This window comes from Electrona antarctica (genome assembly GCF_951216825.1).
Source record: "Electrona antarctica genome assembly, chromosome: 2".
In the NCBI taxonomy this organism is placed as follows: domain Eukaryota; kingdom Metazoa; phylum Chordata; class Actinopteri; order Myctophiformes; family Myctophidae; genus Electrona; species Electrona antarctica.
Genome location: NC_136807.1, coordinates 12409419 through 12421723, shown reverse-complemented (window position 1 = coordinate 12421723; position 12305 = coordinate 12409419). Strand labels below are relative to the sequence as shown.

The 12305-nt window shown below is 43.1% G+C and overlaps 1 protein-coding gene across 1 annotated transcript in view; it reads left to right on the top strand.

The window, feature by feature from the left end:
• The window catches only part of gmeb2 (glucocorticoid modulatory element binding protein 2), a 263131-nt gene extending 251990 nt beyond the window's left edge, over positions 1-11141 (top strand). Inside the window, exon 11 of the transcript XR_013792279.1 lies at positions 11039-11141. The gene's annotated coding sequence lies outside the window, so the exon portion shown is untranslated. The remainder of the gene's footprint in view (positions 1-11038) is intronic.
• Positions 11142-12305: the final 1164 nt, after the last annotated feature.

Below are 12305 nucleotides of genomic sequence, written 5' to 3'. Positions count from 1 at the left end.
GCATAGCTCCATGCAGACAGCAAGGTCTTCATTAAGCCATTTTGACCTGACGTTGAAATTTAAAAAAAATATTTTTAAAGTGGTTCTCAATATTTCATTGGTTTCAGTGGTTCTCAATATTTCATGTCAAGGACCCCAAAAATTATATATAATATGCCGACCCCCATCTGAAAATATGATGTTCCAGGGACCCACCAGAAGCAAAGATTTGAGTTAAAAACTGAAACTCTGAAAGAATATATATTCAAAGATTTGAGGCACATTTTCACGATTTTCCAAAAATAGCAGACCTACAAGTTCATAGCGCGGCACTCGGTGCCGCGCTATGAGCTTGTAGATCTGCTATTTTTCAATAGCTAAAGTACTACACCAAAAGCTAAAAGCTAAAGTGCTACACCAAAAGGGGTTCCCGCCCAAAATGTGTTAATTTGCCCATAATGGCTGCTCATAATCACTCTCTGCACTCTACTGTATACATTCCTCCTCTTCACCCAGCTCCCTCGTTGACTTTGTGCACTTAATTCCATCCAGTCTTTATATTTCATTTGTGCCAAATCAGCTCAGGAAGTAATTGCTTGCATGTTGTTATTTGTCTCTCTAAAACCCTGAAGCCGTTTTCATTCCATTTTTACAAATTACACATTTATGTAAGCTTGGACGGCGAACGCAATAAAGGCTTGATTAGCATGTTTTACTTGTCAACGAAATGGTGCAGACATTATGAAGCATAGCTGGAAACAATTTGTGAAACTTCCAAAAAGCTTGCATGGGTGGCGGTCTGGTGGATATTAAACACATCAAACAACGTATATGAATTCCATGTCTATATGCAGCACGATCTGCTTATAACACTATAATTACAGTTAAAAGAATCGTATAGTAAAGACACAGGCTGATTTATAACTTAAACATAATTTAAGACATTATAAGGTCAAGTATAAATGCATTATAATCTGCATTCTAATGCTCTATAATTACAGATATAAGCACTCATAGTACAGTAGGTAGCCTGCAGTACACATCATGCTTTAGTTTAGGCTATAACAATAATATAACACATTGACTTATAAGGGAAGCCCATCTTGGGACAAAATTAACTTGAACCTGACCTATAAATGGTCAGTATAAGTGCTTTTATACAGTGTTTTAAGCAGATTGGATTATAATTATAAGTAAGTGTATACTGTACATGTATTATAGACATGAGCATCATAGAAAGTGTTGCCAATTGTTGTTCCTTTATTGGAACACCATTTTACAGTAATACTACTACTGTTTTTCAAAATGTGGCGATCTTTCAAACCTAACACAAGCTACAGCATGGCGAGGTGCATGGGCGACTTTGATGATGGAGAGGGCCACTATTATATATTAGATATATTTCCACACTCACTCCAGAGGGCCACTATATTTCCACACTCACTCCAGAGGGCCACTATATTTCCACACTCACTCCAGAGGGCCACTAATATATTTCCACACTCACTCCAGAGGGCCACTAATATATTTCCACACTCACTCCAGAGGGCCACTATATTTCCACACTCACTCCAGAGGGCCACTATATTTCCACACTCACTCCAGAGGACCACTATATTTCCACACTCACTCCAGAGGGCCACTATATTTCCACACTCACTCCAGAGGACCACTATATTTCCACACTCACTCCAGAGGGCCACTATATTTCCACACTCACTCCAGAGGGCCACTATAGTTCCACACTCACTCCAGAGGGCCACTATATTTCCACACTCACTCCAGAGGGCCACTATATTTCCACACTCACTCCAGAGGGCCACTATATTTCCACACTCACTCCAGAGGGCCACTATAGTTCCACACTCACTCCAGAGGGCCACTATATTTCCACACTCACTCCAGAGGGCCACTATATTTCCACACTCACTCCAGAGGGCCACATAATCATTGCAGATTTCCATCAGAGCAAAAATAGCCGATCTACAAGCTCAAAACGCTATTTTTGCTATATTTGAATTGAAATCCTGAATAGTGTTTTGCTATTATTTTTTAATTGGAATCCTGAAAAGTAACCTTTTTATATCATTTCAACTGCATTTATTTTGTGTTTAACTTTATGAACTAAATACAAATACATTGGACATAAAAAAAATAACATTTTGATACTAGTCAGTGAGTCATGTTTGCATGTTTGTAATTGTAACAGCTGAAATCAATAATATATCAGTATTCCGATATTACAGTAACCTGTGGGCCACATTAAGTGAAGGTGTGGGCCGCATGTGGCCCCCGGGCCACCAGTGAAGGTGTGGGCCGCATGTGGCCCCCGGGCCGCCAGTGAAGGTGTGGGCCGCATGTGGCCCCCGGGCCGCCAGTGAAGGTGTGGGCCGCATGTGGCCCCCGGGCCGCCAGTGAAGGTGTGGGCCGCATGTGGCCCCCGGGCCGCCAGTGAAGGTGTGGGCCGCATGTGGCCCCCGGGCCGCCAGTGAAGGTGTGGGCCGCATTTGTCCCCCGGGCCGCCAGTGAAGGTGTGGGCCGCATGTGGCCCCTGGGCCGCCAGTGAAGGTGTGGGCCGCATGTGGCCCCTGGGCCGCCAGTGAAGGTGTGGGCCGCATGTGGCCCCCGGGCCACCAGTGAAGGTGTGGGCCGCATGTGGCCCCTGGGCCGCCAGTGAAGGTGTGGGCCGCATGTGGCCCCTGGGCCGCCAGTGAAGGTGTGGGCCGCATGTGGCCCCCGGGCCGCCAGTGAAGGTGTGGGCCGCATGTGGCCCCCGGGCCGCCAGTGAAGGTGTGGGCCGCATGTGGCCCCCGGGCCGCCAGTGAAGGTGTGGGCCGCATGTGGCCCCCGGGCCGCCAGTGAAGGTATGGGCCGCATGTGGCCCCCGGGCCGCCAGTGAAGGTGTGGGCCGCATGTGGCCCCTGGGCCGCCAGTCGCCCATGTATGAGCTACAGTGATACTGTACGTGGATGCACTGTGTTTCCACTGTTTTTATTAGGTTGAAGTCCAAATGTACTTCTATGTATTCCTATAATTCCACACACATAAGAAGGCATTACCAGTATTATTATGATAATAAAACAAGGAACTTGCTTTAGGTCTCTAAACTCCTCTGGGAAATTAACTGCAACACAACAGAAAGCTTATATTTTATGTTCCGCAGCGCAGGGCCATAAATGCATTACCAGATGTTAGGAGGTGTGTTTTAATCCACTTTGTTAGCATTCGTTTATGACTTTATGTGTTACAAAGAGAGAGTTTGAGACCCATTTCACCATTGCTGATGGAGAAAGGTATTTCATTCCCGATTCCCATCACAGGAGTAACAATAGAGATTGATAAAGTATTTAGACGTATATCATGTCCATGATATTTATAGTATTTAAGCTTGTATGCTATGAAGAAACAAAGATTGGATTTCTTTTAAAGAGCACAATACTGTATATGACAGGAGGGAAATGATTGATGTAGGGAAGCCTGTGCAATCAATAACTGAGCTATGCAAGACTGCATCCATGTTGTTATACTAGAAGCCAGTTTAAACTAAAGAGCTTCATGGAATTCATTCAGTCCAGAACCATGATGTGAATTTACAATTTAGGCATGTATACAGCAGACGCTCTTTATCCAGAGCGACTTACTGTAAGCAAGATAAATACATACATCAAATGCATATATAGAGACAGTGTAGTGCCTCAGTAATAGAATAATATTAATAATATCTCTGCTGTCGGGAAGAAACCACCTAACTCCAAAGTACTCATTTTTCAGGATATGAAAAATATTTTTTTTTACAGGAAATTAAGAAAACCTTATATTTTGAAAACAAAGCAATACTGCCTCATCAAAGTTGGTGTTATGACTTTATATTGTCTATGACTTGCGTGAGAGGGGCAGAGGTGGTGGAGGCAGCTGCTTTAGCAGACAGTTTGAGGGTCCAATGGAGTTAAGAGGTTTTGGGCTCTATTTTCGTTCGAGCTTTCTAAAGCCACAATTTGGAAATTTAGCATTGGCGAAGGGGCGTTCCCGCACTAAAGTTGCTATTTTGGTCACCTGTCTAAATCCCTAAAACACCTCCGCTACCCGTTACATTATGCATAGGTGTGGTTTGGGCGTTACAATAATGAAACGAATCACTGTGCCATTGCCTTTAAGAGATCCCTTATCCGTTGCCCGTTATGCCCAGTGCTATATTGCTTCATAGACTTACGTTCTACCATTGAAGAGTGATGCGTTGCTGCCTTGAAGTCTCACTTGTGCTGCACCGCCCTCCCCCCCTGGCATTTTTATTTTTTTCCCCAAGAACAAGCCAAGAACACTCTTCTTCACTCAGAACACTCAATTTTCATTGAGTCACAACTCGCTCAGATCTCGCTCATTTTTTTAATTTCAAAGTGCTATGTAATCTACGAAATCCGGGCTTTCAATATATATCGTGCGTGTAGGCCGTCTCTACGATAACAGTATCAAGCGAAAATGAAAGTTCGTGAAATCGGATTAAACCACATTTGCTGCGCTATGGTGATGAAACTGAAAGAGCAAATGGAATCGCGCACAATGCCTGGCACAAGCCAAACCAGGAGGATAGGATTGTGTGTGATGTTTGGCAAAATGTTTAGGAGTAATATGTGTGTGTGTGTGTGTGTGTGTGTGTGTGTCAAGTGGCATTTCTTCCTCAGCCTAGTAGTGGGAATAGGCATGCACAGTTTCACCGCAATCGGACGCTGCGTTGCGGAGTTGTGGCGATTTGTACAAAACGGGCTACTCCTGAAAACTTTAGAAGCCAATCGTAGCCAATCAGGATGGATAATTATGAGAAATCAAACAAATCACATGATCACATGACTATGGAAAGCATGTGTACCGATTTGCGTGAAATTTGGATAAAATCTGAAGGAGTAATATTAGAAAATGTGTTTTACATATGTCGGCCTCCTGGTGGCGCTATAAAGAGCAGATGTGAAAAATTCCAGGCAAAGGTTTTTCCTTGGCCTCTAGGGAGTGTGCATACATGGTTTTACACAGATCGGTGCAGTTATAGGTAAAAACACAAATCGGCCAGTTATAGCGCCACCATGAGGCTGAGTTGAAAATATTCAAGTGGCATTTCTTCCTCGACCTAGTGGGAATGTGCGTGCAAAATGTTACGGAAATCACACCATGTGTTCATTATTTGCAGCATTTTGTTTCAAACGGAGCACTCCTGCGAACTTTGGAAGCCAATCTTAGCCAATCAGGATGGAGTCTGAAAAATCTGAAAGATCTGTTTCGTTCAATGGCTCTAGAGAGACTGTGTACCAATTTGCGTAATGTTTGGACAAAATCTGTAGGTGTACTGTCAAAACATTTGTTTTGCACAAAGCGGCCTCCTGGTGGCGCTATAACAAGCCAATGTGAAAACTTTGGGGCAGAGGTTCAGCTCTGGCATTCAGGGAGTGTGTGTGCAGAGTATGGCTGCGATCAAGCCAACGGTGCCAGAGATTAGCTGTTCACAGACGGACGGACGGACGGACACACGGACGGACGGACACACGGACACACGGACGGACGGACGGAGTGCAAAACATACTCTCTCCCCATGCCTTCGGCCTGGTGGAGACAATAACTTCTTTGACAAGACAATTATATAAACACAATGGACACAAGGAAGTGCATGGCAGGCACTCACTTCTGCTGATTATAGGAAAATTACAAAGAGAATGTAGGAGAATAAGGATGGATGATCAAGCAGCCTGACTCCGTGGACATCTCCATTGCAGGCGCGCGGTGCGCACTGCTCTATACCAAACTAATTTGGCATACGGCTTATGGGTGCTTTAAAACTCCATATGCTCCTTCCCAAATGTGTGTGACCAAAATAGCACCACACCTCTAGGTGCAAATACCGTTGTCGGCATAATATATAGCGGGTGACGCTGGACCAAAATACCATTTAGGGACAGAGAAAGCTCTTATACTCGTCATTTTAGGGCAGCGGCTGCCTTTGTGGGCAGCGTCGCGGGTAACGGTGGGGGCGAAAATCGAGCCCTTTGTCCCAAGCGTTATTATACTACTTTCCGTTGGTTCAATATTTTCGAAGCAAAAAAGAAAGGAAAAAAAAGAAACTCAAAAATGGATTTATGAGGTTTCCTCCCGACAGCAATGACATTGAAACTATTACAAACTATGGGATGCCAGGTCAACAAATGGACCTGGCCTCTGGCCTCTGTGGATAACCGTTGTATAAGACTGCGTGGTTGTCGAGGCTATAGGTCAAGTGTTACGGGCTATAAGGTGGAGTCTGAAGAGGTTGTCGAGGCTATTGGTCAAGGGTTACGGGCTATAAGGTGGAGTCTGAAGAGGTTGTCGAGGCTATAGGTCAAGTGTTACGGGCTATAAGGTGGAGTCTGAAGAGGTTGTCGAGGCTATTGGTCAAGGGTTACGGGCTATAAGGTGGAGTCTGAAGAGGTTGTCGAGGCTATAGGTCAAGTGTTACGGGCTATAAGGTGGAGTCTGAAGAGGTGAGTCAGATTACGGTGGAAAAGTGCAGTGAGTCTGCAGGTCTCTAAATGCAACGGGGGAGTTCATTGTTTTTAAGGAGAAGATTAAAATGGATTATTTTCATAATACTGTAGATTAGTTTGATTAGCTGTGTTGCATGCCTAATACACAGTCAGTGGTGGGAAAAGTACTCAGATGTTTTAGGCCTACTTATATTATTATAATAACCCATTTAGGCCTGAGGCTGATTCTAAAAAACGCCTCTAAATCATCACATAAGCATCACATTTTTTGACATACTGTACAGAACCCCACAATGGGTTCCCGGCCTGAAGGGGTAAAACACCAAAAGGTGTTTCCGCCCAGAATGGTTAAGTAAAAGTAGAAAAAGGAAGGAGAGGGTATGTGATCACATACCCTGAAGAAGGCATTTTGTTGCCAAAACATTGGTAATCTAATAAAAAGTATATTTGCATCGTCACTACGAGCTGTGCGACTCACCTCTCCTTCCCTTTTTTCAAGTTTGTCTCCCGTGGTCAGCACCTCCCCATAGAGGGTATGCGCTCCTACCGTATACCTCTTTGTTTTAACTTAAGTACAAGTATAAATACTGCAATCTAGAAGTTCCGTATTTAAAATGTACTCAAGTAAAAGTACAAAAGTATCTGCATCAAAATGTATAGGCTACTTAAAGTATTAAGAGTAAACTCACACTCATATTGCAGAACAAAATCATTTGAAAATAGCCGAGTTTTCAAATGGCTGAAATGTATATAAGGACTGAAGTGGTTACTGTATGTTTTTTCACAATAATCAAAAGCAAAAAGTAACTAACTAGTAACTAAGTAAGTAAGTTTTCAAATAAATGTAGTGTAGTAAAAGTACAATATTTGCCGGAAATTGTAAATATACCCCAGTAGTGAAGTTTCTTTTACACCACTGGAATACAATATGGATACAAAGCCCTTCTGCCAGAGTGTTAAAGATTTGTTTTATTTTTTATTTTTTGCAACTGAATGGCTGGAAAATGGAAATTAAGAGTTTACATATAGTACACGCAGTGCATAAACTTTCCTTAATAATTATATCTGGTTTCAGTATTCATTCATGATATATTTTCTCTATTATTAAGGTTATTTTTGCAGTCAGTTTGTATTGGAGGTGAGGAGGGGGGGGGCGTTAGGGGGTCACGAGACATGGCCAAAGCATTTCCAGGGGTCCCCGGCCAAAAACGTTGAGAACCCCTGCAATAAGCAGCCAGGTAAATGCCAGGCACAATCTGCTTGGTTTGCAGTAAATTATCCATTTTCCTGCACCTCTGTACTGTACCACCTTACCCTGGACTTCCGTAAAGTATTGTAATTTAACAGTTGGCCTTAGTGCCACTATTAGCTCCATTCTATGAGTTATTGGCTTGACACCACTCTACTCAGCCTGACTCCATAGATGTGGTGGGTGTGTCCGTTTAATTACCCTCAACGGCTTGTTCATTGTCAAACTCGCCCCTATGTGCATATTATAACGCGCCAACTTTGATGTTGTACCCATACCTGACGAAGACCCGTTTGGGGTCGAAGTATTGTCATCCTACGTTAAATATAGGCTAACTACCTCTGGGAGCTGCTAAACAGTGTGCTAACTACCTCTGGGAGCTGCTAAACAGTGTGCTAACTACCTCTGGGAGCTGCTAAACAGTGTGCGGACTGCATTCCTTTTTTCCTGTAAGAATCTGAATCAATCCCATGAAAGAATCCAAAGATGATGTACAGTATATTCAAAGATGGACATTTACCCTCCATTCTTAGAGAAACCGACCTGAGTTATACAACTGTACTTGGATCGCTTTTTCCTATCTACGCCATATCTCCCCCCCCCCCCCCCCCCCCCCCCCCCCCCACACACACACACAGAATATTATATGCTGGGGTTCAAGTGGTTAAAAATCCTGAGGGTCCATTTTTACACTCGGGGTTAGAATATATGCCAGTATTTTCCATGTGATATAAAGCTAAGTGCAGTCCATCCACTGCTGTTTCCCCCTGGGTTTTAATCCACTGTGGCACACAGAGGCAGCCTGCAAGGATTATGTGAGCTGGACTTAGTTGCCCCACTCTCTCCTCGCTGTCCTACTTTTCATTGAAACATGGAGAGAAAGGGAGCTCTCTCTCTCTCTCTCTCTCTCTCTCTCTCTGTCTCTCTCTCTCTCTCTCTCTTTCTCTCTGTCTCTCTCTGTCTGTCTCTCTCTCTCTCTCTCTCTCTCTCTCTCTCTCTTCATATATATGTATATATTGCTGGAATGCGGGGACAGATGGAGTGAGTGGAATGGGGAGGGAGCCATGGCATTGTGGGTCAGAAAAGAGAGAGAGAGAGAGAGAGAGAGAGAGAGAGAGAGAGAGAGAGAGAGAGAGAGAGAGAGAGAGAGAGAGAGAGAGAGAGAGAGAGAGCGAGAGAGAGAGAGAGAGAGAGAGAGAGAGATCAAGTTGTACAAGGTGTAGTGTGGTTGATGCTGATGTCAGGGACTACACAAACTGTACCATAGTGTGTATGCATAATATGCACCATAGAACTCATCTCTGCGTAATGCAATGTATACTTTCAAAAGATGAATAGCGCTTCCGTTTCAAGCAAAGATAACTATATGAATCATAATATGTATTGTATATTATACTGTGCGTGCGTGCGTGCGTGCGTGCGTGTCGACAGACAGACAGACAGACAAGAATAGAACCTTGATGCATAATAATGACCTATACAATTTAATCAGAGGGTGAGGAGAATTATTTAATTATTCTTAAATACATCATCAATACAATAACAATCCCCAGTTGCTAAAGTGTGCGACAGACAGTCCTGGCAGCATATTGTGCCTAGTCGGTTGTGCTTAAATCACAGGAACGGAGGAGCTGTCTTGATGAGTGTCTAGTCACGAAAGGAGGGCAACATATACTAAGGCAACGCAACCCCCCACCCTCGCCAAGCCTGTCCCCGTTTCCCTGTCACTGCTCTCAGCATCGGTTGGAGACAGCGCTGTCAGGTTGGTTGGATTTTGGGTAGTGTGCACTGCACAGAACAATGGTGCATTTAAACCAATGTAATGTAAAATGCGAATGCAAGCACAATTTCCGGTTGGAGAACAATGGTAAAGCCCCGTTATGCCACTTAGGTAGTTTACAGCCGGGCTAGATTGTGGTTTCTGAAAGAGGCTTGCTGTGAGCTATATATCGGTTTAATATTACAGCATGACATGGCCAGAAGTGCCACCACAAACACACATTCCGTGCGACAGTCCAGTTCTCTCCGTCTCTCTCCGTTTCGCTTCAACCCTCTTGGACGAGTCCATGGGAATTGGTCGCGGGTCAGCGCTCATGGCCTCTTTATTCCCATTTAGTGGCGGCCCTGACACCTGGCTCTTCGCTCCCTCCCAGCTCCTCATTAATCGCTACTGATACTAACAGGACGCGAGCAGCCGTAAAAAGGGCCCATTTGGATGTAACGGTGGCCGCTGGCACTTCAGGCCACCACTTTTTGGAAAGCACTGCAGCTTGCATTACGATAACTTGGTTATAGCATGGCAGCTTTAGAGCATCGCAGTCCCTCCCCCTTTCATGACAACGAGCGGCCCGGAAGAGAACTTCCCGTTCTTTTTTTCCCATAGTCGTTTCAGGAAGTATTTATTTAAAGACCTGTATAAGCCTCGGGACAAAGCCAACTCGGATGGTGACAAATCATGACAATAGACACCATTTTTTGGGCCAATCAAATAATTAGATAGCATTCTATAGCGTTCTATAGCATTGGTTTTCAAACCTTTTTGTATATTTGGTATACGATGGCAGAGATAACAGGCAAAATAACAGCAAAATAACAATTATACTACATTCTGTAGACTTCTTGTAAATTAAGTAATGCAGATGTTTAACAATAATTTAACTCTTGAAACCAAATGGGTCCATTTGGTTTCATCTTACGCTCTCAAGAGTAAAAGATCTATAAGGGTCCATTTGGTTACAAACTCTCCATTTAGTTGGGGACCACCTGGGACCCCCTCAAGGACCACTGGTGGACCCCGCACCACTGGTTGAAAACCACTGCTCTTATAGTACAGAGCCTCGAATTGCACCTTTTTAAACAAAATGTTAAAAAACCAAAATGTTATACAGTATGGTCCTCACATACTGTGAGGAAAACATGCACATGCATGTAGCCTGTATACAGTATGTTACTTTTTGCTTACCCTTTGATTGCTCTTTCTTGCACTCTTTATTCTATCCCTTTGTTTGCTGTGCTTGCTGTGTTTGTGTTGTTTTGAATGTTATTATTATTATCTATGCTGCTGCATTGTCTGAAGGAAGCATAACAAAAATAAGTTTTACTCTTACAGTTGGAGGCCATCGATATTGTCCTTTTTGCTGAGGTTTGCGTGATCTGCGCAAAAGGACAGTTAAGTTTGGGCGGGAACCCCTTTTGGTGTTTTAAACATTATGTTATAATTTAGCTATTGAAAAATAGCAGATCTACAAGCGCATAGCACGCCACCGAGTGGCGCGCTACGAGCTTGTAGGTCTGCTATTTTTGAAAGATCGTGAAAATATTTATTTCAGAAAACTGGAGGATTTAGAAGGATTTTTTAAAATTTTGAGGTCAGGCCTAAATGGGTCAAATGATAAGGGACAATATCGGTGGCACCCAACTGTACCTGTACACAAGATGTAACAATAAAGTACAACCTTGAACCTTCAGCTGTGTAAGACAAGACAAGACAAGACATTCCATGTAAGAATAGAGTAATGCCAGTCAGCAAATAAATGGTCACGCTCTTACAGTTGGAGGCCATCGATATTGTCCTTTTCTTTTTGCTGAGGTTTGCGTGATCTACGCAAAAGGACAGTTAACCCATTTTTGGGGGGAACCCCTTTTGGTGTTTTAAACATTATGTTATAATTTAGCTATTGAAAAATAGCAGATCTACAAGCTCATAGCGCGCCACCGAGTGGCGCGCTACGAGCTTGTAGGTCTGCTATTTTTGAAAGATCGTGAAAATATTTATTTCAGAAAACTGGAGGATTTAGAAGGATTTTTAAAAATTTTGAGGTCAGGCCTAAATGGGTCAAATGATAAGGGACAATATCGGTGGCACCCAACTGTACCTGTACACAAGATGTAACAATAAAGTACAACCTTGAACCTTCAGCTGTGTAAGACAAGACAAGACAAGACAAGACATTCCATGTAAGAATAGAGTACTGCCAGTCAGCAAATAAATGGTCACGCTCTTACTTGACTTATTTCCTCGTGATGAGTCATCATGTCCCATTCGCCATTCAGATTATAATACCGTCTCTGCATGCTGACACACATCAAAAGGGATGGGCTTACATTAGCTTCAAAGCCACAATAGTCAATGATCATTTTAAAGGACCTATAACATATAATTCAATTTTTTCAATTTATTTTGTGTTTTTGGGGCTCCCATGTGTGTTTTCTATCCCCACAAATAACCAATTTTGAACAATCAGGCTTTCATATCATATGGGTGTTTTAATGGAAATTGCTCTCAGGAACAGCTCAACTGATTTTGGCCTCATCGTGATGTCACTTTGTATAATTCCTCCTCTTCTTCAGTCTTCAGTTCCAAATTTGCATTTCCACTTTGTTTACAATGTCCACCATTGTTGATTTTCCAAGATGGCATGGAATTGAAACGAGCCTGGTTTTATCATCAGTATCAGTATTATAATGACTCAAATATTAAATAATCTGCATATCAGCACCCCCACCACCTCAGGACATTGTGGTACTGCAGCTAAAACTGCTTTCAAAGTCCAGAAATAAATGAAAAGGACTGG